Source organism: Epinephelus moara, chromosome 11 (genome assembly GCF_006386435.1).
Source record: "Epinephelus moara isolate mb chromosome 11, YSFRI_EMoa_1.0, whole genome shotgun sequence".
Lineage (NCBI taxonomy): Eukaryota > Metazoa > Chordata > Actinopteri > Perciformes > Serranidae > Epinephelus > Epinephelus moara.
This window is the reverse complement of record NC_065516.1, coordinates 8,547,815-8,559,437: the sequence shown is the minus strand read 5'-3', so window position 1 is coordinate 8,559,437 and position 11,623 is coordinate 8,547,815. Positions and strand designations below refer to the sequence as shown.

Here is an 11,623-nt window from a genome sequence, read left to right as displayed (position 1 = left end):
TCATTGTTGTTTGTTTAATTGAGGCCTGGAAGAGTGCATTGGGCGATTGTGCATATTTAGTGTGCTTAAAAGCTGATGTGTGTGTATTTAAAAAAATGTTAAAAGCCAAATATGTGCAGATATTTACATTCAATTTAGTTCATGATTATGGTCGTAAGAGTTTACCTGGTGAAGATGCAAACACAATTTTTATTTCAAGTGATAGACAGTTAAAAGAGACAATTTATAGCATGTGATAAGCTAACTGCTCTGCACACTTGTGTGCAGGCTGGTTTTTTTGGAGGAACGATCCTGTTGTGACATCCGAGGAGCTGCTCATCTGTGGTCAAGGTCATCACCGCTGCTCGTGGATGTCTTCTTCGCGTCGGGACATTTGCTGTTCTAGGAGGGTGGTAGGAAATCCAACTGAGGAGAACTTTATTTATTTATTTTTTTTTTTGGTGCTTTTCCTCCTGAGATCTCAGGTTTTTGTTCTTGGGCCCAAGATAAACTACAAACTGAGAAAACTGACGTCATAAGGAAACTCAGGGTGGACAGACAAGGTTAAAGGAACATTCAAAGGAAAAAAAGTGAAGTGGTACCACATTTATTATTATTTTTGGAGTACTGAGTGCCTATTTTCTTAATTCTGGTTTACTGATATTTTGGGCTACATTTATTTTGGGGATTTATATTATTTTATTTTTGTGGTATATTTGAGTTATTTGTACCAAACAAGGAAATTTCTGTTAAAGGAATGTGTTGAACGTAAAAAGGTACAAAGAATTTAAACTGAACATAATACCTATATAAAGAGGATTTGCTACTTTTCATAAGTTGGAGTCGTGTGTGGTTTGTGTGGGTTGGAGGTCTTTATTTGCTCTCTCTCTGCAGAGCCGCTACTGCCAATTTCCTTAAAAGAACCTAGTGAATATTTGATCTGGAAGTGAGCAAGCCTGTAATCATTCTGAACTGTAAGATCCCGGGTCTAAGATATTTGACAGGAACCTCAGACTTAGATACCGTAGATATTATACCCAGGGTCAGCAGCATAGATTTCTGTTATAAAGTGAAGGTTGCACTCACAGGTTACATTAGGTTGGAGTTAGCTGATGTTTTTTCTAGCTAGGAAACGTTAGGTGGTGGTCAGTACCACTGTCCTCTGTTTGAATTGGAATGAGAGAAGCTAGCTGTTGTGTCATGTGCATGTGTTAATATTAAAGCCAAGGTGCTACTGACTAGCTAACTGACTGGATGCCCATTAACATTATAACTCCTATTGTGTGTGTGTGTGTGTGTGTGTGTGTGTGCATACATTGTACCATAGGCAGGGTTGCCTCTCTTTTATTATTTTATATTATTAATTTTGTAGATTTCAAGCACTTTATTTTTTTGAAGTGTATTTTTATTTATGTATTTGTATTATATAATAAAGACAAGAAGGAAAAAGGCAGAGACAAACATTGAAAAAGTCAATTACTGTTAATGTTACATGTTGTGCATTGCATTTCAAATAAAAGTCCAAAAAATAAGTCCAAGGTCCATTTTTGGTATTTTTGGTACTCACTATAGGGGGCTGGTTTACTCCAGAAACATACATACTGTTTATGTGTATGTTGAGGAGCTGCTGTATCAAAATGAGTTGTCTTCCCCCAGAAATTAGGGTTACGATATGTTTCTTTTATGATTCCAATCCATTCCTCTTTTGCTGTAGCTCAGCATTTAAATAACCTCAGATTTGATGGTTTAGTCACAGACTTTCCCAAAAAGTGTTGTGCTTTTCTTTCACAAATGTGGGAATGAAATTGCGTTAAAACGTACAAAACAGTGAAATTTATCTTGCCTGGCCGGGCAGCTCTCTGGGTGCTCAGCACCCCTAAACCTCTGATCCTAGAATCACCCCTGCTGATGAGCATATTATTGAACCATTTAAGTGCAATACAATGAAAACAACCAGCCAGTGAGCCTCGATTAAGATGACTACAGAACCTCTCTCTTTTTTTTCCTCCCGATTCCAAGGTATGGCAGCTGCCATACCTCGCCATACCTAAATGACGCCTATGGTGGACAGTACATGAGTAAAAACTGTATAACAGCAAAACATTGTGTTAAATCATGAGTAGGGTTGCAGGACTTATATTAAAGGGTCGGTTCTGATGAGCTTTGCAGGTGCAGGTTTGCAAAACTGGACCCGTGCATGAGTTCGTGACATACTGAGATTTATTACCTTTTTTTTCCAATTGCAAATTATTTCCCCAAAGGAAAACTTTGTTTTACCTCATAAGCTAAAGTTTTTAGTCTGTTTTTTTTTTACAGCAAAAGCTAGCAGGTATGCTGCTGCTAACTGAATGGCAACACCCATGTTGTCTGTTACCACAATCCCTCATTCTTGTGCTGCATTTTGTAGGAGGTCTGCAATGTTTGCTCCAGTGTGACAGCAGTTGCCAGTCCTCTGTGAGATAATGTGCCGTTAAAGTCACATTTGAATCCACTGACCTCGAAGTCCAGGCGTCACAAGTTAAAGCCACCCTTCCTTCTGTACTCAAATATTCCTCAACTTTGTGCTTCACTTCTCTACAGAGCTTGGGTATGACTGTATTGGTGAAAAAACATTGGGACAGAGTCCCATACCTGGGGTCCAGTGTTTTTAACATGTAATAAAAGCCTTCATTTCCATCAGCGCTGTATGGACGCAGATCTTTGCACATGAAGTAGGTGATGGACTGTGTTATTTTCTTAGCTCTCTCAGAATTGGATGGTAGTTTTGTCATGCTAAGTGTGTCCAGTGTTTAAGCGTTAACTTGGCGGTCAGCGGCTAACACTATCTCTAGATGGTGGTGTGTGAGGTGAGCCCTCATGTTTATAGTATTTCCAGAGTATTCAATTCTCACATGACACTGCTTGCAAATTGCATGTGTCATATCCAAGTTCCGCTTTCCTTCCATGTAAAAAATCCAAAATAAGTCCAGACGTTTGATTTAAACGCTGACTGTGCATTTCTGAATTCTGTCTTCGGTGCCACCAAATTTGTTTTAAGGAACATTCTGCCAAATGCTGCTGACTGAAACCTCTGCTGACCTCATCAGGAAAAAACAGGACCATCTAGTGGACTAAAAAAGCTATTGATTTTATTATATCTAGTACTTAAAATTGTATCAAAATGTGCATTTGCAAAAATTAACAATGAAAGATTGATACTTGACTTCCATGTGTTGATACAATATCGCCATGCAAAATATTGATACAATGCTGTATCAAGTTTTACCTTCACCCCGAATTTGCTCTGACTGTTACATACAGCTACTTTAATTAAAAGTTAATATTTTGGACATACATGATTTTCACTGGATGTAATAACAAGTTCCAACCATACGTCTTCACCTGCATCACCTACAGCTGCTGTTTATGCCTTACATTGGAATAGAGCTAAATCAGAGTTTTGCTGAGCTCTATTTGCATAAAACACAAGTCAAAAAAACTAACAACAAAAACCATGTTGCCATGATCTCTGAACAAGCTCATTTGCACACAAGCATGCGATTGGATCAGCAGTAACTATCTGTCTTGTATCCACCAGTGAGTGAGTGGCCATGACAGCAGTGCTGTACAAAAGCTGCTGCCCTTCATTTTTGAGTTCATTCCCAATTTATGAACCACCAAGGACATACCAGTTCAGGGCTCCAGTTCTTTTCTGGCCCAATTTATTTCTTGCTTGCTTTGCCAGCTTTTGAAAAACATTCAGAGCTGTATAACCAATATGTTTGAATGACTGCTGTGAATCAGATTTAAATCATTTATTTATTCAGCACCTGCCTTTTATCAATTTTTATTTGCCCATTTATTTCACTTCTCGTTCCAGCTCCTAAACATATCGTCTGAATCAGGTCTGAAATTGGCAGCTGTGTTTACAGGCTGGTATAAATTGCAAGTTGAGGAAAAAAATCACAGATAATAAGGGACTCGTGAATATGACACACCTGGCAGATTATGCAAGAAGCTATGAGGCTGTTAGACGCCTGAATCTTTGCCAACTGTGTCATCCTGATTGCTTGCCCTCAGTGACTGCACTACTGATAATGTTGAACGATCTGGATACAGGACATGATTCCATCAGGAAAGTCCGAACATCCAGTCCCCTGCTGCCAACATGCATCATGATTGCAATTGTGACTGACCATGAGCACTCTGTCATGTCTGATTCCACGTGAAGACAGTCCATAACACTTCATGAAAAAAGACAGTGTGTGTGTGTGTGTGTGTGTGTGTGTGTGTGTGTGTGTGCGTGCAGTAGAGAGGAAGGAGCTTTGGACTGGTCTGAGTTTGTGCAGAAGGAAGGGACAGAATGTCTCAGAGCAACTTTAGACCAAACTAGCAGTTCCCAATTCCAACAAGTAAGTAACAAGACCAAGAGTCTACAGCCTTGCTAGCAGCTTTATCAGGCTGCAGCACTCATTTTAAAGAAAACCACACTGTTAGATGATAAATCAAACTATCAGCAATCTGAAAATTTGTCCTGATAATGGCACTATATGAAAAGATCAGTGCAGCTGCCACATTAAAATGTTGGCATTGTACCTTTCTGCAATCCACGATTACATCTGTACATTTCATGCATAACATAAACATTTCTAGTGTGAAATAGACTCACCGACCATTTCATTAGGGACACCTGTTCAACTGCTCATTATGCAAATAACTCACCAGCCAATCATGTGGCAGCAACTCAATGCATTTAGGCATGTAGACATGGTCAAGACAACCTGTTGAAGTTCAAGCATTCGTTCGAGTATCAGAATGGAGAGAAAAAGCGATTTAATTGACTCTGAACGTGGCATGGTTGTTTGTGCCAGATGGGCTGGTCTGAGTATTTCAGAAACTGCTGATCTACTGGGATTTTCACATACAACCATCTCTAAGGTTTACAGAGGATGGTCCGAAAAAGAGAAAATATCCAGTGAGCGGCAGCTCTCTGAGTGAAAATGCCTTGTTGATGCCAGAGGTCAGAGGAGAAAGGCCAGACTGGTTCAAGATGATAGGAAGGCATCAGCAACTCAATCAACCACTTGTTACAACCAAGGTATGCAGAAGACCATCTCTGAACCAACATGTCGAACCTTGAAGCAGATGGGCTACAGCAGCAGAAGACCATGCCGGGTGCCTTGAATTTCTGCTATGAAATTCAGATGGTAGGGTCAGAATTTGGCGTAAACAACATGAAAGCATGGATCCATCCTGTCTTGAATCAATGGTTCAGGCTGGTGGTGGTGGTGTAATGGTGTGGGGGGTATTTTCCTGGCACACTTTGGGCCCCTTAGTACCAACTGAGCATCATGTCCATCCCTTCATGACCACAGTGTACTTCTGATGGCTACTTCCAGCAGGATAACGCACCATGTCACAAAGCTCAGATCATCTCAAACTGGTGCTTGAACATGACAATGAGTTCACTGTACTCCAGTGGCCTCCACAGTCACCAGATCTCAATCCAATAGAGCACCTTTGGGATGTGGTGGAACAGGAGATTCTCTTCATCATCGTGTCAATATGGACCAAAATCTCTGAGGAATGTCTCCAGCACCTTGTTGAATGTATGCCACCAAAAATTAAAGCAATGTTTAAAAGCTGAGTTCCTCATCAGGAGGAGGAGGGGATGGTGAATAGCATAAAACTTAGGCGAGACAGCTGCCAGGCAGCAGACCACTGTCGAGTCCATGAGAGATTGGGACAGATCCAGACTTGTAGAGACCAAAAGCCAGAGAGCCAGCAAGCTAGAAGATGAGCAGGGAGATCTGGGCACTGGTAGGGTGGAGGGAGGTTTACCATGATCTATTCATGTGACCCACACTGTTGTGACACAAAGCTGGTTGAAAATCAGTAAAATCCCTTTAAATTTGCAGGTGTATTTAGATTTTTTTTAGGTTGAATGTTGTCCTGTCCTGTCATTTTGACAACAGCTAAGCTATGTATTAAATAAGTTTTTCACTGCTGGAGAGATGGTCTTTTCTTAAGACAAGGTTGTCTATACAATAGGAAGATGCAAACACTCTCGAAATTGGTGCTAAATAACCAGAGAGAAAATGGACCATGGCATTTGCTTTTGCTCAAGATCTTGAAAACCTACATGTACTAGAATGCACTGTGTCATACCTAACGAATAAATGTTCCCACTAGTGTGAAACGTAATGTGAGCTTGGCCATTCTTCCACAGGAAACGATATGGCCATCAGGTGGCAACAAACAATCTTGAATTACAGTTAAACAGTAACCTAAGTTATGTTTCTGAAAACATTTTTAGGCGAAAAATAAGTAACATTAACAGAATCTTGGTTCATTCACCTAGTTTTACTGTTTGAGCAGAGTCTGGTCTGTATTGAGATAGAGAGAGAGAGGGGTGGGTCTTTCTCTTGATCCACTTCTATACTCTTTGTGTTCATGGTGGCGGGCTTACAAAAATGCAGGATGATGAAAGAAAGAAAAGTATAATCTGCAGTTCAAGCAACTAGAGCTCTAGCAAAAATCTGACAAAAGACAAAAGAATGAAATAAAGATGAAGTTCAATGCGGAATATAAATTGACAGATTACCAAATGATTTATGCTGATGAAATTTAACAAGTCTTTGGGGCTTAGACACCAGAGGGAAATTATTTGTGATTGTGGGACACCTGAGCGGCAGCGAGATAAATTCCCCCATGGAGTCCAGACACTGGTGGAGGTGGTGGTGGCTGACGACTTTAACTGATGACTGATGAGGCGAAATGAGGCCGCATCCGAGAAGAATAGAGTTGGCAACTTTTGTGATGTCAAACAAACCTATAAAGGTTATGGATGATGATTACTCATGATAAAGTATGAGCCATGCAAAATATGGTTTCCCAGGAGACACAACACAACAGGAGAGAACTGGGGGATGGCCTTAAACAATGGGAGAAACCCAGGAAAAATAAGTGTTGGCAGGTACGGTTGTCACCATATGATCAAAGAATAGAACTTCAGTCACGTGAGGACAGGTGGTGGTTATTATGACAAATGAGCAACACCATCAACTGATGGAGAAAGTGAGATGTGGCTGAAAGTGGATCTTGAGTTTAGATTAATTTGTCAAACTATTTTGAAGAACTAGAAAAAACTTTCACAGTCAACTCAAGAACAGTTGAACTACATTAAAACAATCCCCCCTTTAACAATTATAAAACAAAGCGACTTTTCTGTAGCTGAATACACTGATGGAAATTAAAGTGCCCCTCAGATGCTGTCGGCCTACAGACTAAAATGTAACTCCAAATGTATAAAAAGCTTTTGCCCTCAATAACATAGCGACGAGCTCAGCAGACAGAGCGAACACTTAATTTGTTTGAATGTGATTGTTCTTGTTTAATTGCGTACATGACCTTGAACACTACGTGTGGCCTACAATCAGTTAGCAGGCTCTCGATTTGGCACTCACACAAACACTTCATGAAATTAGTATAATAAGCACTGAGTCTTCGCTTAATGGATCAGAAGGGGGGCAGAAAGGTCTGAAAAAGGACCAGCACCCAAATATTACAAAAAAAATATATTAAAAAAACTCGCTGCACTTTGAAATGCAGGAGTAAGGCAATTTGTGAAAATGGGTGATACTTCCCACTGTGGGAAAGCACAAATGGCTCATTAGAGCTACTAAAAGGCTGTGCTACATTTACCATAATGCAGTCTGTTCACCCTGTGATCTGTGAAGAGTTTTTGTTAACAGGTTTTGCCTCTATGAAAAATGAAAGAATGGAATGAAATGGAACAGAAGTTTTTTTGAGAGTTTAACAATTATGGTACATTTTATCCTCTAGAGTATGCTGCAGTTGATTTTTAAGTTTTTAAGATAAAAACACTTTTTAACTTATGCTAGATAGTAAATACAGACAGAGCTGGTAATTATTATCCAGCATCAAAAGTTATCCAAGCCTTGGCCAATATAATACCTGAGTTTCAATACCTATTTTAAAATGATCAATTTAAGCATTTAAATATTCTTCAAGAGCACCTTTTGAACTTATCAGAAATTGCTGTCTAACAGCAAAGTAAAGCATTGATAAATACTGTAAATATAGTGTACACTTGAACTGACATTGATTTTTTTTTTTTAGATGGCTAAAATACATTTTGCTGTTGCCCCCGTCCACAGCAGTACATTGCTTTGCTTCTCTGGGAGTACCCCTGCCTGATTCTTCAAACTGGGGGCGTGCTTACTGACATTAACTGTAGGTATAGGTAAGTACCTCATACAACCCCACTTCAAAATATCCAAACTATCCCTTTAAATTAACATATGAAAACTACAAACAGCACTTTGTCTAAATTTGCCTAAATAAAAGACCATTAAAAACAATAAGTAAAAAAGATTACAGTCAATGCAAGCTTTTGGTACATACTATAAATTTAATAGACTGGGCTAGACTGGACTATTATTTGCTTAATCACTTAAATCAACAGGCGTATATTTGGGACAGGAATCTATTTGAGACAGGTCTTTAATTCCGTTCACACAAAACTGTCATTCAGTAAACATGCGGAAATACAATTGTTTATTTAAACCAGTATGAATATTACTTGTTTAAAAATTAGGTTTTGGATAACATATCAATTATGAATCATTCATTTGATCTAGCTCCGACAGACAGCACATCAAAGGAATACAAATAACTTACCAGGTAATCGAGGAATAGACACATCATTTGAGGTAGCCAACAACCCGGTTTCAAAGATCTTAAGAACTTCTGTTAAAAAAATGAACTGCTTGGCAACCAGACTGGGCCCTATTTCAGAAAGCAGGCTCAACAAACTCTGAGCCTAGTCCTGATCTCTGAGTTGACTGAGCCTGAGCTGGGAAACTCTGAGTTTTCGGTTCCAGAACAGCTGATCAGAATTAGTTCAATCAACTCTGAGTATGTTCAGCCTGAGGGAAGTGCATTCACAGCGAGCACCACAAGCCGTCATCAGTGGAGTGCAGATAACGTGATTTTCAGAGGCAGAACGCGGAGTTAAAAGCAGAGCCACTTACTTCATCCCAACTGAATCAGAGATTTCAATGACCGCCAATGAAGACATGAAAAAAAAAAATCTATTTCGGCAGCTGCAGCTAAACAGCGTGAAGTGGGATGGAAAAGACTGCAGAGCATGTTAATAGGTAATGTGAAGTGATGTTATATAATGTGATGCGTTAATGTGTGTCTAATCTATAGAAAATACATCAACATTTTTATATCTTTACAGTGTTGATATATTTTAATATCATTTGCTGTATCATGTTATTCAGCTGTAATCTGATGGGGCCCAAACACACTGGGCAGAAACTCAAAATCAAACACAAAATATTGTGCAGACTGGTAAAAGTTTTGCTTATACTTTCTTCATTGATTTGATTTGATTTGATTAATTCATGCTCACAGTGGAACCGAGGGTTCACTGAAAAAAATGCAGAATTTTACATATCTAGTTAAAAAACATAAGCATACATACATAGAGAATGAATGGCATTTAAAAACAATCATAATGACAACATAGTAACAGTAATTTCAGAGACAGCAAGGCAAGGCAAGGCAAAGGTAGCAATCAAGGTGTTAGGCAATAAAACAAGAGTAACAAATGCATGTCTGTAACTTTCTCTGTGAGTCTATACGGCATCATTATATAGCCTAACTGCAGTGTGCAGAGTTGAGTTCCTCAGCCTGTTGGTTTTGGCCTTCAGTTCAGCCAGCTTATGCTGGTTCCTGAGTGTTCTGGCAGTACAGCTGCCTCGTGTTGGTGGTAGGAGGTCATGCAATGGATGTTGGGAGTTGTGCATGTCCCGGATCAGTTTCACAGCAGCCTCCTCCCTCCTGAACTGGAGTGAGGGGAGAACTTGTGAGATTTTTCCTGCTCTCCTTGTGATGATTTTGCAGGCGCGTGTTTGGACCCGCTCTAGATCTGCTTGTTGTTTTTTGGTGCAGCCCACCAAGAGTACTGAGCTTTATCCCAGACATGGTCTGATGAGGGTTGTGTAGATGGTGACAAGGTCATCTGCAGGTAATCCATGTCTTGCCATGACAGTTACAGTGTGTTCACACCGGGCGCGAGGCAAATTTTTTGTGCGATAAGATTACATACAAAGTCAATGTAAAGACGCGAATAGACGTGAATTTGTGCCGGCAGCGCAAATGACGCGAATGACGCGAATAGCGCGACTCAAATGGAGCAAACACGCGAAATTCGCATCATTCGCCTCTTCACGCAAGTTCAAAATATTGAACTCGAACGAAATATTCGCTTGATGCTGTGTCAGGGCAGCCTAACAGCGTTGAGATTTTCCTGTCGTCACTGACGTGCTGCTGCAGTTGTAGTAAACAACATTCATTCAGGCGACATGTGACTTGCCGGATACAGTGAACATTTATTGATTTTCACACGCCAAAAACTGCCACTGTCTCGCTGTAGTAAACAACATCCATTCAGGCGACATGTGACTTGCTGGATACAGTGAATATTTATTGATTTTCACACGCAAAAAAACTCACCGGAGACAGATGGATATTTATTTTGGTGCTAATATTCAATGCAGGCTCCACTTCACCGACGGCGACTGGGATGCTCGCCCTCACTGCAGGTGTCTGGGTTATGGAGAACGCAGGTAGCCTTCACACACTTCAACAACTGCCCCGCGTTGTTCCGAAATTGGAGGACAAGCTAATAATAGCTGTTTGTGGCCACCCTGAGCGTTATGATGTTACGTCCCCAAATTATAAGCTTCGGACCAAGAAAGACCTGGCGTGGAGGAAAGTGAGTGAGGAGGTTGGTCTGCCTGGTAAGTTTTGAAAATTGATTCCAACTATCGGCTGTACGTTTCTATCAACAAAGTTAGCACTAGCATTAGCCCCAGTTAGCACAACCGATGTAGCTTGCTTTCTGGCCGGCATACTTGTCTCATTTACTAGCGGTGTGAACACACTGTTGCTTGCGCGAATGACTCGCGTGAATGTCGCGAGTAAAAACAAATATTCCAGCGGTCAAACTCACGCTAGTAGAGCGAGGCGAATATTTTACTCGCGTCCGGTGTGAACACACTGTTAGGTAGTGCAGCCGTTTAGAGGCTGTTTTAACTGCCTTTTCGATGTGCACATCTCCACTAAGTTTTGTGTCTAGGTGATAGCCCAGATATTTTGTTGTGTCCACAACAGGTACTTCCTGTCCTCCAAGCATCAGGGGAGGGGGTTGTGGTGGGTCCCTTGCAAAGCATATTTGCAGCTCTACTGGTTTCTGCCTGTTTAGCAGCATCTTATTATTTCCCGCTCAGTCATCCAGCATTTATGCCTCCTGGTGCATTGATGTGTCCATCATGATGTTAGATAGGGGGATTGCCCTCGACAGCCCGATGTCATCTGCATATCCCACATTAAGAGTGTCCTTGAACACCGCATCACGAGTGGCCATATAGAGGAGGAAGAGGTATGGGCAGAGATATTGGATAAAGGAGATATCCCACCGTAGGCTTATCCAATGTTAAGAAAACGGTTACTCTTCCTGTCTCCTAAGTGGGTGTGGTTAGCTCTCCCTCCAATCAGAGCCTGTTCTCCCTCAACCCCCCCCCCCCCCCGTGTTGAACAGAGGATCTGTGGATTTCTGTGTATGCGGATC

General features: G+C 40.7%; 1 long non-coding RNA gene across 1 annotated transcript in view; it reads left to right on the top strand.

Annotated features, from left to right (window-relative positions):
* Positions 1-47: 47 nt before the first annotated feature.
* Positions 48-11,623, top strand: part of LOC126397496 (uncharacterized) — a 21,803-nt gene continuing 10,227 nt past the window's right edge. The window contains exons 1-2 of the long non-coding RNA XR_007570667.1: positions 48-392; positions 8,101-8,224. This is a non-coding gene — a long non-coding RNA (uncharacterized LOC126397496). The remainder of the gene's footprint in view (positions 393-8,100; positions 8,225-11,623) is intronic.